The sequence below is a fragment of the Arvicanthis niloticus genome, chromosome 1, assembly GCF_011762505.2.
Source record: "Arvicanthis niloticus isolate mArvNil1 chromosome 1, mArvNil1.pat.X, whole genome shotgun sequence".
In the NCBI taxonomy this organism is placed as follows: Eukaryota; Metazoa; Chordata; class Mammalia; order Rodentia; family Muridae; genus Arvicanthis; species Arvicanthis niloticus.
The window spans coordinates 91265627-91280854 of NC_047658.1; the positions used below are offsets into that span (position 1 = coordinate 91265627).

At 44.0% G+C, this 15228-nt stretch overlaps 1 protein-coding gene across 1 annotated transcript in view; it reads left to right on the top strand.

Moving 5' to 3' along the window:
• The window catches only part of Hs3st4 (heparan sulfate-glucosamine 3-sulfotransferase 4), a 382005-nt gene that overhangs the window by 11926 nt on the left and 354851 nt on the right, over window positions 1-15228 (top strand). The window lies entirely within an intron of this gene.

A 15228-nucleotide genomic window follows, 5' to 3' on the forward strand; every position in this document is an offset into this window, starting at 1 on the left:
CTGAACCTGGCCATGTGCTGCTAATTTCAGAGACTTGGACCCTCAGCTGGCCCTGCCCTGTGTGGGCAGCTGAGGGATGAGTATTCCTCAGGCTGAATCTTCTTTCAAAGCATCCCTGTTGTTCAAGCTTTTTCAAGGCAGCGTGCATGGCAGAAAACAACTCTTGGGGTCACCTTATGTGGGTGTGCCTTGACCCTGCTGTCTCTGCAGGCCTCGTAGTGGCTCTGGAAGGAAGGCCTAGTGACAGCATCGTCCAGGAGTTTACTCTCTGATACAGTAGCATTTCTGTCCTATTCTTAGTCCACAGAAATGTTTAGCCTTTGAGACTCCTTTGACAGTTGTCTTTGGAAAAGTGATATGTGAGTAGAGGAAGTGTATGTAAATGAATATGTGAGTGTGTGTGTGTGTGTGTGTGTGTGTGTGTGTGTGCCTCTGAGGGCATGTTATGGAGCCTCAAGGTTACTGCTGGGTGTCACCTCTGTTGCTCTCCTGAATTTTTGAGACATGGCCTCAATGGATTCACCATTGTGCCTAGACAGGCTGGTCAGTGACACCATGGGATTTGCCTGTCTCTGGCCTGTCAGCTCTGGCATTACAGATGTGCTGCCATGCCCAGGATGCTGGGGATCTGACCTAAGAGTTTCCTGCTTGAGCAGCAGGCCCTTTACCCACTGAGCCATCTCCTCAGACCCTGAAAGTGTGTTTACATGAATGGTACGTTGGCTGACTTTAGTGATAAATCTCTTCCTTGTTATGAAGCTCTGTGGAAAACTAAATCAGAATTAAAAGTTGAATAACTTAATTACTCGGTGGGGTAGGGTGTAGCTGAGAGTTAGAACCCTAGGTATGGTAAGCTTCTATGAGTGTCATGGCTTCTAACCCCAGCACCAGGAAATACAGACACAAGTAACTCTACTGAACCCTGAATCTGCTAAGTCTAGGAATCTCCCCATGGATTCTGTATCTTTGTAGAGATTGTGACCTGTTTTTGTCTCTGCCCAGTCTTGGGAGACGGGCAGGATGAAGTAAGGTCTAAATGCTTGCTCTTTAGGTTGTATGTATTACGTGTTTAGTGAAGACAACTGAGAGTACTGAATACAATTCAATACTGAATACAATAGCTGTTGCTAGTATGGTAGTGGATATTCTTCCACAGATTTAGCCCTTGTGAAGTGTGTATGCATGATTTCTTTCAAAATGGTGAATTTTAAAAATAACTTCAGATCTTCACCTAAGAGTACATTGTGAGTGTCTCACTCTGCCTAAATTTGTGCTCTTATGACATAATTTCAACACTTTCTATGGTTTATAAACAACAGGGGTATTAATCAATACCCAGTAAAGCAGGGGAGGTATAGACAATGTAGTTTTATATTTGGGGATCCCCACAACATTTGATCCCAAGCACATATGGATTATGGAAATAAGTTGTAGCAAAGAATGAAACAAATGAAGTCACATAAGACAGCACCAGAGACAACAGCAAAAACTGTTAGATAATCAGAAGGGTGTGGGGCCTCTCAAGTGAGGATGAACTCGGAGAACCTGGCAGGCACAGGGGAAAGACAGGTAGATTTGGGGTAGATTTGCATCTAGGAAATGGAAAATACTTCAATACAAGAAAAGTTTCACCCACAGAGCATATTAGCTTGCTGGGGGCTGTTCTAAACAGATACCACAGGGGCAGGGTGACTTGAACAGAGAAATTTATTTCTTACAATTCTGGAAGCTGAACATCCAGGACCAAGGTGTCCAAGGGGTTACTTTCTATGCTCCCCCAAGCTCCCCGTACCTTTGTGTGGTTGTTTCAGTGTATGCCTGTGTCCTGGTCTTCTCTTCCTGTGTATGTTCCTCTCGGCACACCAGAATGTTTATTGGTTAACTTACAGTAAAACGGCTCAGCGTCAGGTAGCCTAGACATCGCTAACATGTCTGTATCTTTTCCTCTTGGACAGGCTGCATGGGGAGTTGCAGCTGCAGGGAGCTGAGTTCTTTCCCCTCCTTTCTTATTAATCCTCTTTCTAGTTGGCATATGTATTCTTTTCCAGGTCATGTTCCTGTATGGGATTAAGCCTCATTTTGGTGTTTGAGTGGGGATCCCTGTACCTAATCCCCTCTTCTTAAAAGCACACCAGTCAGATCAGGTTAGACCCCCCCCCCATTTACTTTCATATTAACTCAAGTGTGTCTTTAAAGACTGTCTCCATGTGCAGCCACATTCTGAGGTTTGGGGTGGTCTCTAGTGTTTGGATTTCAAGTGATACAGAAGCAGAAGCTGGATGAAGACCTGGAGGTTCCAGCCTTGGTTGCTTTGGAGCCTCTGCAATCTCTACTCCTCCTGAGCTGCCAGGACAAGGTGACCCGACCCCTCCATGCTCATAGGTAGCCAGAGTTCTTTAGATATAGATTTATATTACTGTCTAAGATATATAAAGAATCCAAGGATCAATCTCTCCCCTCAGAGGACAAATATTCCGATCCACAAATGGGCAAATGAGCAAAGTGTTTTCCAAAGAATAGAACAAACGGCCAATAAACACATGGAAACTAGCCAACATCTTTAGCCATGAGGCAGGGGAGATAGGAGACTGCACTGAGATGTTCACCCTATTCAGAAGGCTATTACTAAGATGCAGAATGACTGTCACACACACAAAAAAACCACAAAACAAAACATGTGTTGGGGCAGCTGGGAAAGGTCCTTTACACTGTTGGTAGGGATGACAGTGTAGCCACTGGGGGAACTGGTATAAAAGTCCTTCCAAAATCTAGAAGTAGAGCTGTCAGATGATCCATTCATACTACTCCCCCTGCTGCTGCTGTGTGTGTGTGTGTGTCCATGCACGCTGTGTGTGTGTGTATGTGTGTGTGTGTCCATGTGCTCAAATAAACGTCAGTAATAGACAGCTGCACATCCATATTGTCTGCAACCCTATTCACAGTATCCAGCTTATAGAATATGCTTAGCTGTCCATCAACAGGTGAGTGGCTAAAGAAAATGTGGTATATATCAACAGTAGAGTATTAGCTCTAAAGAAGAATGATACTGTATTTTGCCAGAAAATGTAGGGAATAAGAGATCATCGACTTACAAAGACAATGATTGCACATTCTTCCTCCGATGTAAACAATATGAAAAAGAAGATATGAAAGTACAGAGGGTGTTATTGGGGATGTGGGAAAACAAGTAAGTAAGGAAAGAATATGACCATGGTAGGTCGCATACATGCATGAAAATGACATAAAGGAATCCATTACTTTACACAATTTATGTAATTAGCAAAAGAGCGCAATGCTAAAGACTTCTCCTCTGTGGCTTACATCCTACGTCTAGCACTGAGAGCCTCATTTCCAGGAGTAGAGTCACAGCTCACTGTGACCATGTTTCCTTACTGTTGAGTGGTTATTCTAGGCAGATGTCAGTGGCAGAACCAGATAACACTGGTGAGAAGCTACAGGCCTTGCACACTGCTGCTGAAGCCATCTGCTGGCAGATGCCCAGGACGTCTCTCTCATCATGTTATTACCCCATTTTACAGGAACTTGGAAATTGCAGTGCCACAATGTTGAGCCACTTGCCTACAATTGCAGTGATGGGAAATTCTTGAGTCAAAGCCGTCAACAGCAATGCCTTCAGGTCTTCCGTTGGTCTGTTTAACTTTCGTTGTCCCTTGGCTTTGCTTGCCTACTTTGTGGGTACCGTTTCTCTGTCATTAGACCATGGACTGTTTCTCTGACTCTGCATGGGGAGAGCTAGCTCACTGTTGGATGATAACTCTAAACCAAAGGGTTGTATCAAGCTTTATTTGACCACACCTTTCTCAGTGGGTATCTCTATGGTCTCCATCTCTTGAAGGTGCTTACAGAGAAAACTGCAGAGATTTCTGTATCTGTTGGAGCCCACTTGTTAGAAAGAAAATGGAAGGCGTATACATTTAAATTTTTTTGATACATGTTAAAAGTTGTCAGAGTACATGCTTACTTCTGAGTTCCTGAAAGAGACCTTCATGTTATCACCAAGAAATGATATAGATTTAGGGAAAATGGGCTCCTTTTGTGTCCCAGGCACCTGCTGGCCCTTGATAAAAGCTTTTAATAATAAGGATGCTGACTCCTTGTACGATTACCATGAGATGAAAGAAAATATGTGGTTTGAGTGTGTGTATTGCTCTTAGAAGCTCTTATTTAGAGGTTGGTTTCTATTATCAAAATAACACTCTGTGCTCCTTTCTCTTCTGCATGAAAGGAGGAAAAAGTAGATACTTCCCTTCTGCTTTGAACTGCTGCAGAATCTGTTTCTCTGTAAAGTTGAGAATTTGTGGGGAGGCCAAGGACCCCCTTTCTTATATGACTTCCCCCACGTGTGCTTAAGCAAAGAAACAGAATGGCTTTAGCTCTAGAACAAGATTAGTTTTCTGGGGTGGTGGTTTGTGGCAGATGGCAAAGTTCGTGAGCCATGTCCCTGTCCACCACGGGGGTCTCTGTGGCATAACACTGCTCTGAAGTTTTCTGAGAAGTCCAGATTAGCACTGATCAGAGAGCAGATCCCAAGTTAGGCCTGTGTGTGTGTGTGTGTGTGTGTGTGTGTGTGTGTGTGTGTGGTGTGCAATGTATGTGTGTGTGTCTGTTTTGTACGTGGAATATGTGTGTGTATATACATATGCATGGTGTATGTGTGTGGTGTGTGTGTCTGTTTTGTATGTGGTGTATATATGTATGTATGTATGATGTATTTGTGTAATGTAATGTATGTGTGTGGTGTATGGTGTGTATGTGGGGTGTGTGTGTGTGTGTGTGTGTGAATAACAATAAGCCAGACCTCTGAAGGCTGTTTTTCTAACATAGCCCCGAGGACAGGGATGACATGAGAAGACTGGAGCTGAGCAATATTTCAGGAGTTACTGTTCTATGGAATACAGGAATCTGAGTTCCGTAGATGATAGGGTTTCATTTGGTACAGTGGTTATGATAGCTTTCAAATCCAACAGACTCATTTATGTACCTGGAGGTTCACTAAGATGAGTTCCTGTGGGTGGTCTCCACTGACTGTATATTCTGTTATGGAGATATTCCCTGACAAGAATGCTTGTTTTCATGAAAGGATGCTCCTTTTGTGCCTTGCTGTGATCGAAGCTGCTATTTGTCTTTTCAATGTTGGTTGAACACGTAAGACTATAGAATAACAACTGCATTTCCTAGTCTCCCATCTGCTTGATGTGGTTAATGAGGTTGGGTTTGGACAAATGGGATTTAACAATAGATGGTGTGTGTAATTTCTTGGCCTTAAAAGGATGTGTTTCCCTTTGCTGTTGGTAGAAATCAGAGTGTGATGGTTAGACCTTGAACTGTCTGGAGGCATCGTACAGAGAAAGCCACATATTGAAAATTGTGGGGCAGCAAGATAGGAAGAGCCCAGTGGGAGCCCTTTGGATAAGAGACGAAGACACTTCTGTTTTTTTTAAGCCATATTATTTTGGGTTTTCAGTTGCTCTTCACTAAGTATAATTGGAGAAGATGCCTCTGCCTTTTATGTTCCAGATGCTGCGCTGAGGCCGTAGCAGCTCATCCTGTGAAGCCCGTCTAGAAAACATTTGTTGTTATCTACATTGTCTGGATGAAGCAACAGGTATAGAACAAGGGGACTGTGTTCAGATAGCAAAATTACAATGGTAGGTTCCTCTGAGGGTTGTGACCTCTTCCCTCCAACCATGGCTTTGTTTTTTTTTTTTTCCCCAAGTTTACAGTATTAGACATACATTTTTTTTCCTGTGGAACTGGCCCAAATTTCAGTCAGAATTTTATTGTTCACCCCTATAACAGGCATGCCACTATTTTACCAGTAGACATAGCTTTCCTGGCAGGTTGGTTCATAACTATGTAAGACTGTTAATTTTTTACCCCAAGAGCCTGCTTAGTACCTTCTAGGAATGTGAAAGTTAGCCATGGAGAGGAAGCTTTAAGCTCCATTTCCACCACCTTTCTCTGTCTGGTAAACAAAGCTTGTGGTGTCCTTAGCATAGGGTCTTGTTATCTAAGTTGCAGTGGGCAAGCTTGCCATGGCGAGAGCTTGTATGGTCTGGGGGCCTCTATCGCTGCTGTTTTGCTGCGTGAATATAATGTCAAACTGCTTTCACAATACAAATGTTCATACCCATAGAGGAGTGCTACCTACTGCATTGGTCAGAGGAGCTTCTGTTTGCAGTGGCTGAGAGTTGACACAGAGGCTCACAGCTCATCAAATGAATGAGAGTCAGTGACTATTGAGTCTTGTCGTCTAAACCTCGGTGACATTACAGAAAAGAGGGTTCTGGATAATGGGAAGGAGTGCTATATAAAGTTGTTTTCTAGACATGGCGTGGGTATCTACCATGAACTCATAGAAGCCATGGGTACCTGTAGAATGATGAGTCTGAGCCCGCCCCTCTCCAAGGACTTTTAGCGGTTGATTATTGCGGGGAGAGTAGAGTTATATGCCTCAGTGATGTAGCCACTGCTAAGTTGTCCTTGCCCAAGTAAGTCATCCCTGTTTATGCAGGCATCCCTAATTAAATGCAGTGAGACACAGACAACAACAGACAACAAACAGTAAGGAGGAGGGAGGTATTGAGGAGAAGGAGTTCCATGGGAAGGGGAAAGGAACAAGAAAGAATAAGAAAGAGAATGTGATCAAAGTACATTATATATGTGCATTTCTGGTAGGATACATTTTAGACGAGAGAATTAATTACAAGTAGTTTGCCCAAGATTATGAACAAAATACCCTGAAGACTGTGCACCAAAAACAACCTTCTATTTAACCTGTGAGAAGCCAGTTTTTGATCTTCATGTGTCCCAGGATGACTCTGACAGCTACTTCTCCATCTATGTGATTGTTTCCTATTGTGCCAAGCACTGTGCTTGGTGCTGGAGAGGGAAGAGTAAACACAAGCAATAGGTGCTTGCTCTTGGACTCTTCTAGTGTGGGAAGAAAGAACCAATGATGTGAAATGACAAGCACAGTGAGTACCCAGGGCTTCAGGAGAGTACAACAAAGAATACAATTGGCTCACAGGGACAGGAATTAAACATCATGGTAGCAGTGTCCCTTGGGGTGTGTCTATGAGGGTATTTCCAGAAAGGAAGACCTGAGAAGAGTCTGCTGAACAAGTAGCATTCCAAATAAGATCTTAAGGATGAATGGGTGAATGTGTGTGTGTGTGTGTGTGTGTGTGTGTGTGTGTGTGTGTGTGTGTGTATGTGTACAAGCCACACATGTGCAAAGACATCATAGTTGGAATGTGCCTTATTTGCTGGGAAAACTAAAAGCACATTGTGCTGAATCTGTGCAGAAGAGGGAAGAATGTACTGTGTGAAGGTGGAAAGGGAGCCATTTGGAGATTTGTAAGCCAGGCCACAGACTTGGGAGTTCGTTCGAGGAGCCATGAAAATGGTGAGACGTATACTTTGAAGTAACTGGTCTGTTGCTAGGTGTGTACATGTACTGGAGGGTCAAGGGTCAGTGCACATTAGAGATTCCCACAGTAGTTCAAAAAAGGTTAGGGTAGCTTAGACTAGGAAGATGGCAATTACTCTGAGTGACACCTGGGAAGGGGCAAGGTATGGCCTTGGGGAATGGAAAAGGGGGAAGTCAGCAGGAAGTTCTGGGTTTCTGGCTTGTGTTGCCTGCATGGAAGCATGCTGGCTTTACTCATTAATATAGAGAACATAAAGAGAGGGAAACCCTGGGGTCCAGTAACCCTCTGTCTAGCAAGAACTCAGCCATATGACTGTGTTTTAAGGTCCTCTGCTGAGCTCCCTCTGATCTGTTGCTCATTGTGTGGCAACAAGATTGGTACAGAGCAAGTTCATAGATTCCTTTCCTCAGCTTTGTAGGCCTGGAGCGAGGGAGGGGATTTGCCGCTGGAGTTAAGAACTATGAGGGTAAAGTGCTGTGGCTGTTCCTGGTCACCAGAAAGCTGGCTTGTTCTGGGAAAGGCAAGACTTAGTTGAAGAGAAGCAGAGATGAGAGATGGAGCAAAAACTTGTCTTTGTTCTTGTGTTCCAGAATTCAGGCATGCTCAAGTCTCACTCTGTTACTAGCTACTTGGGCTACTGTATTTTGTTTGGAGCTTTAAACTAGTTTGGGATAGGTTTCTCACATCTTCCTTGGGCCTGGATTAGTTAGGCAAAATGAAAGTTTTAATTCCAAAGTGATGAGTTTCAGATGATTCCAGCTCACGCATGGATAGATATGAAATAGGCTACTGGAGGTACGTATCTGAGCTTGTAGAAAGCAGGCTAGGAGCTGGAACATAGGGAATTATCAGCACAAAGGAAAATCAAAGCCACACTGAGGCTATTTTTGCAATAAGAAAAATGGGTTTAGGATTGGGCTTTGAAAGTAATTGGAGAATTCGGAAAGTCTGACTTGTAAAGAAGCAAGATTCAGGAAGCAAAGATTCAGGAGGGAGATAGGAAAAAGGCAGCTTTATTGAACTAAGTTTTAAAAAGGAGGGAGTGATGAACTGCGCTGAATGTCACTAAAAATGTTAAAAACAAAGCCTAAAAAAAGTCGGTTTGATTTTGATTCAGCTTGAGGAAGGGTTGACTTTTTAAGATGTGTCTTAGCGTTCTTTGAGCTGAAAGATGCCAGATCCAACATGAGCAATATCTCAAAGGGCCAGGGATAGCTGTACAGATCCACGTTTAGTTTAAGTTTCAGGAACTTGGGGAAATGGACCACTCTTTTAGTTGGCATTTAAGGTATCTTATTAAGCTTTAGGTGCTGTCTTCCCTGTGGTGGGAGGCCATCGGTAAGAGAACATTGTTAGCTTGTGAAACTTCAGTCTTGGTAAGATGACAGACAAGCAAATGACAAGCACAATTTAGGCTAATAAATGCAGAATGTGTCATTTTGGATAGTTGTGGCTGTAAGGAAGAGAAGACGTAATGAACAGTGACTTAGGACATTTAGAATTCACTTAGCCAGAAATCGAGGTGGGTGGTCCTGGAGTAGATTTAGCAGCTCACTGGTGTGTGACAGACAGGTTGCTTATATCCTTCCATTCTGTTGTGTCACCTGTTGGGTTTTAGACTCCCTCTTATTTTAGCATGGTGTGGAGATGGCAGGTGAAGGTCTCAGCATCATGTACATAGGGGAGTCTGCAAAGAGGGAAGAGGCAGAGTAACGACAGGACTGCCTGTTTTCTAAGGTAGATTTTTAGTATTTTGCAGAGAAAAATTCCTCCCAGAATATAACAGTTTACTTCTTTGACACCTTACTGGCCACAACTGGCTTGGTTATATCTGTTTATTTTTTGTATTACCTACATATTTTTAAAAATCTGTTGATCAAAACCCCACTGTTCTAGACAACATTTCAGATACAGAGTATCTGAATATAAATGTAAATGCAGTGAGTATAAGAGAAACCTTCTTCCTAGATAATAAGAAATCCAAGAGTAGTGATGCCCACCTGTAGTTCAGGTTACCCACAAGACTGAGGCAAGCAGGGAGCTTGAGCTTAGGAGTTCAAGGTCAGCTTGGTCAGCATAGAGAGACACTGGCCAAAAATTAATGGGGGCTGGAGAAATGGTTAATTTGCTGCAGTGCTGGTTTCATACACATGGGATCTGAGTTTGGAAGTCCAGTACTCATGTAAAAGGACTGGGGTAGTGTCATGTACCTGTACACACATGTGCACACATGCAGATACATACATGAATTCATAAATGATAATATCACATGCAAAATTGTTAGAGTCTGACTCAGTAATGGTCCTAGGTCTCAGTGTTGCATACAGCACCATGGGAGTTACGTTCCACTGGGGACGGCAGAGCCTACACTGAAGGAGTGAGATCGTCAAAGAACAATGCTGGGTTTGTGAAGCCAGTCAGATATAAGTGGGAAGTGGAGAAGACTTGCTGGATAGAAATGATGCAGCAAATGACTGATTTAGGCAGAACATTTATCTTTATGTATTTTTAAAATTTTAAAAATTTTCATCATTTTTTATGTGTATAGGTGTTTTGCCTGCATGTAGGTATTCGTACCACATATGTGCCCAATGACCATGGGCCAGAAGAGGGCTTCAGAACCCCTGGAACTGGAGTTACAGCTCATTGTAAGCTGCCACATGGATGTTGGGAATAGAGCCAAGGACCGCTGGAGGAGCAGCCAGAGCTCTTAACTGCTGAGCCATGTGTTCATCCTCTGGGTGGAAATTTTCACTAGCTGGAATAAGCTACATTCTTGGCTATGATTGGCAAGTCTGAGACGTTGCAAGGAGGCCCATGTGACTAGCCCAAGTGACTACTTACTAGAATAAAAACGGGGTAGGGTTAAGACATGAGGTTATCGAGTTACCTGGGAGCCAGATCATATGAGACCTCTGAGTGAATGGGGAAGCCATTGGTGAGTTTGATCAGTGGAGGGACATGATTTGTGGAGTGCCAGTTGTAAAAGGACCAGAGAAAGCAGAGACACCAGTCGGGAGGTTTCTGCAGTACTCCAAGTGAGAGGGACTGGATTGTTGGCCACAGGCAGCAAAAATCATGTAAATCCAGATTGTGAGGTGCAAGAGAAACTGAGAAATTGTGGGTGAGCCCTGGGTTTATGGCTGGGCAGCCAGGAGGGAGAGCCTGCATACTGGGGAAGAGCAGGCTGGAGTCAAAACTTCTGTGTAGGACATGAGATACCCATCAGAGTGTCTGTGACTAGCCCGAGTGACTCCTTACTAGAGTAAGTAAGGACAGTTGATGTGTGTGTCTGTCTTCTTTTGAGCCACTCAGAGGCTTCAAAGGAGAACAGACCATCAGAGCATCCCGGTCATCCTTGTGTGCTCAAACAAATGGCCAGTTTCATCAGCAAGGGTCTGAGGGGAATATTTACTGGGTGGAAGGGACAGTGTGGCCATGGTGTCTTAAAGGAAGTAGCTTTCTAGGAAGTGAGGGGCCTTAGGGACATGCATTTCATTTAGATAAAGAATAGGTGGTAAGTTGGGAAGGGTGTCAGGCACAAAAGGACTAGCATGTACAAAAGTGTGCTACATGTGTATTCTCCATCAAGATAAAATCACCCTTCTCTTTAAAATATCCACTGTGAACTTCATTCCTGAAAAGAGACTTTGGGGAAATATTAGATTTCTATTGCTGTAACAAATGCCCAGGATAAATCAACTCGGAAAGTGGAAAGACTTGTTTTGTTCACAATTTAGGGTTCTCAAACCACCATTAGTTGGGCCCATTGGTCTGGGTCTGGGGAGAGGTGACAGGAGTGTTGACAGAGGAGACACCTCACCTCAGGATAGCCCTAGTGTCCTCTTCAGGGACATGCTTAAAAGTGACCTGACTTCCTTTCCTTAGGCTCTACCTCCCCAGTAGTACCACAGGCTGAGCCCCTGGGCTTCAGCCCTGGGGTTGTTGGGAAACATTGATAGTCTAAACTGTAGGAGGCACAGTGACCCAGGTCTTACCTTGGTGATGCTTGAAGTGTACTCTTTGCATATTCTTGTTTGAGACTAATGTTGAATCACTACTTTTAATTGAGTTAGTAACCCTGGTTGTTTTTGCTTTATAAAAAAAATAAATCGTCAGCCCAACTTAGGATCCATCCCATGTGCTGGCACCAAACCCTGATGAGAGCCTAGCATGGCTGTCCTCTGAGAGGCTCTATCAGCACCAGCAGATGACTGAGACAGATACAGACACTTAGAGACAACCATTGGACTGAGGTCTGGGACCCCTGTGGAAGAGTTAGGGGACAGAATTAAAGGTGCTAAAGGGGAGGGTGACCACATAGGAAGACCAACAGAATCTACTAACCTGGAACCCTGGGCACTCTCAGAGACTAACCCACCAACCAAAGAGCAGACATGGGCTGGTCTGTGGCCCCTGGCACATACACAGCAGAGGACTGCCTTGTTTGGCCTCAGTAGGAGAGAATGTACCTAATCCTGTAGAGACTTGATACTCCAGGGAAGGAGGATTGGAGGGGGGAAGGTGGGTGTGGGTGGGTAGGTGAGTGTATAAGGGGTGGGTAGGTAGGGGATGGGGAACACCCTCTCAGAGACAAAGGGGAAGGGGGATGGGATGAAGAACTCATGGAGGGGGGACTAGGAAGGGGGGGCAACATTTGGAATGTAAATGAATAAAACACTTAAAAAATAAAATAAATTTTATTTTCCCCATGATGCATATGTCTGTCTAAAAGTGACACACCCTCCACTCTAAGCTGTCTCTATCAGCACTAACACTGAAGTGAGCTAACATCCTTAAGATACCTGACTCACTTTGATATTGATGTATCCTGTGTGACTCCTGCTGACCATTGCCCTGCAAACCAGAGCCTGTCAAGGTGTTTGCATGCAGACAGTCTTGAGAGGCTTGTCTCCAGTCATCTTTTTCCTTCCATGACATGTCACATGACAAGTGACGTTGTATTTATTCTTGTGTGCCACTGTCTAAAGTAAGTGGAGCATTTACCCAGATTCCTGTCCCGAACATTCCGTTTCTGGGAGGCACTGAGTACATTTGTTATATGAACTCACAGAGACCCTCTTACCTTTGCCTCCAGACTTCCGGTATTAAAGGAATGAGCCACCACCACCAGGTTAACAATTTGGATTTAAGGTGACCAAAGTAGCCATTGAATTTTAGGACACAGTTATGTTGCTTTTCCACAAAAGCCTGATTTTGCCAAATTCCAGAACTCTGAGGGCAGAGCTAGGAGGATCTCAATCTTTCAAGGCCAGCCTGGTCTATAAAGTGAATTCTAGCACAGCCAAGGCTAGACAAATAAACCCTATCTGGTGGGGGGGCGGGCTGGAGGGTGAAGCAAACAAACCATAAACCAAACCAAAACAAAATGCAAATCATTCTCATTCCAAGTCCTCAGACAAAGCCCAAGACTTACAGTTCTGCCATTCCCCAACCCGAGACTCCATGAAGAGGATTAGCTGGCTTTCCCAGAGGCACCTGGTGTCTTGATCTATGTCCTCTGCACTATTCCTTTATTAAAGTCATTTTATTTGTATATATCCAATGAACAACCTGCCTGGAGACTCCCCTGTTCCTTCTGCTTTATTTTACTTTGCCTTTTAGTCAGTGAGAAATGAAGCTGGCCCTGTGGGAAACTGCTTTTATCTCTTAGACAATACAAGGCAAGGGCATATGGGAAAGAGAATGGTGGGAGAAGGTCACAGGATTTTACCATACACCTCAGATGGCTCTGAGGAGAGAGATTGAGATTCCATCTGCTGAACATGGATCCTTAAGAACATGGTCTAGTCATGTGACATGGACCTTTAAGCCAACTGCTTGACTCTATTTATTATGCAGCCTGCTGGCTATGCAGCCTTGGGTAGTTGTGTGTGACTCAGTTTAAGCATGTCTAATAGGAAGGCATTAACAGTATATCCTTCATGAAGGGGTTGTAAGGTTCAAATGAGAGGCACATGGAAAGCTCTGGAACGTAAATTCTAACAAGGCAAAGCAGGAGATGTGGAGATTTTTTTTTTTTTTTTTTTTTAAAGGAGAAGCCAGCTCCCTGTAGGCAGGGGCGTAGATAGGAGGATGTTTCTGCCCGTTATGTTCCTTAAGCATGGAGATATCTTTTCTCAAGACCTCATTGGTTTCAGCTAGGGAGCTGTACTTTCTAATATTGGGCGACTGTTTTAGTGATTGTCTGTAAACAGTGTGGGCAATGCGTACATAAGTCATATTCGTGATAAGGAACCCCAGTGAAAGCCCACACATCCTCCAACCATTCTGGTTTAAAGCCAGACTTGCTCAGCAGCACCCGGAAGTATGGGTTTGTCCATCCATTAGAGTGAGATCTTTTCTTAACTCTTGTTGGCCCCAATATACTATTCATGAGGCCCGGGAGTTCTTCCTTAGACAAGAAGCAACTTAATTTGTCTGAGTCCTCAGATTCTTCTATCTTCAACTGCTTCTTTTTTTCTTTTTGAATCCCTGATGGGCCTGCCTGGAGGCAGATGGATCTCACTCTTCCAGGCTTTCCTACCAGTGAGCATGTTCTTTGCAGGTCTGCTCTCGGAGTCACACACGGCTCAGACAGCAGGACCTGCCCTTGACTCTTTTTTGCACAGCACAAATATTATGATGCCACGATCATATTGATAGTGGAGAAAGATCTGGAAACCAAGGGACGGTGAATACAGGAAAGTTGCAGTTACACTGTTCTTTGTTGAGCAACTTCAGTAGCCATGCCTTCTGGGGATACTGGTGGGTGTGGGGGCAGAGGGCGGGGCAGGGCGTATTAAATGAAGTCACTATTACTTGTAGTTCCATACGAAAGGGGGCTCTACCAAGTTCTTTTCAAAAAGAAAACAACGCACATTCTTCTGAATGTGAAACTACCACCTGAACCTGAAATACAGCTGGAGTGTGAAAATCCTTGTCAACGCTTAGAAGAGGTCAGGCCATTGAGCACCTCTTTGGCTCTTTAGGAATGAATGCCGCTTAAAATTTGTGTAAAGTGCTGAAGGCCTTGGTGGCTGCAGTTCCCATCATGCATGGCAGCCTCAGAAGGACTTTGCTACTGTCTCTTAAAGGCAGACTTCCCTTGGTTTCCCCTGAACTTTGGGTACTGCATGATTTCCCCTTTCTCTGTTTCATTTTTTTTTCCCCAAAAAAGCAATCACCTGTGTGTGTTACTATGTGAAGACACGCACCATACTTATAATTCTGAGCTTTTTTTTATTTTTCCTGTGCATCATCTTCTAGGCCTGTGCTGCTCTCCTAAGTGCCCTGGTCTGCAAGCATCCTCAGGATCTTTTTTCTAGCAGGGAATCGGGGGAGTGGGTGGCTCCCCAAGCATTGCATTTATCTGTTCTGTCACCAGCCATTCAGTCTTAGAAACTGTCTAAAACTGTGATTTACTTACCACAGCCATGCTTGAAAAATAGTCCCCGTTTGGCTGTTAACAATAATTACACAGGATAGGAGATTTAGAAAATAGCTAAAACACATAGAGAGAGATTACGTTCTCCTACGACTTGCTGCCTCCCGGGCCTTTCATTTCTGAGCACACCCATGCATATGTGTTTGATTATCCATGTTAGCTTAAATTTGGGATTATATCCTAAAGTTTATAATTCCTTTGTGTTTGTTCTGGTGTTGGGGACTGAACCTAGGAGCTCGCATGTGTGGGGGAGGTGCTCACACTGCCCTTGTGGAGCTCTTTCCCTACCCTGTTTATTCTGACACTTCACTTTCCTGTGCTAGGCAT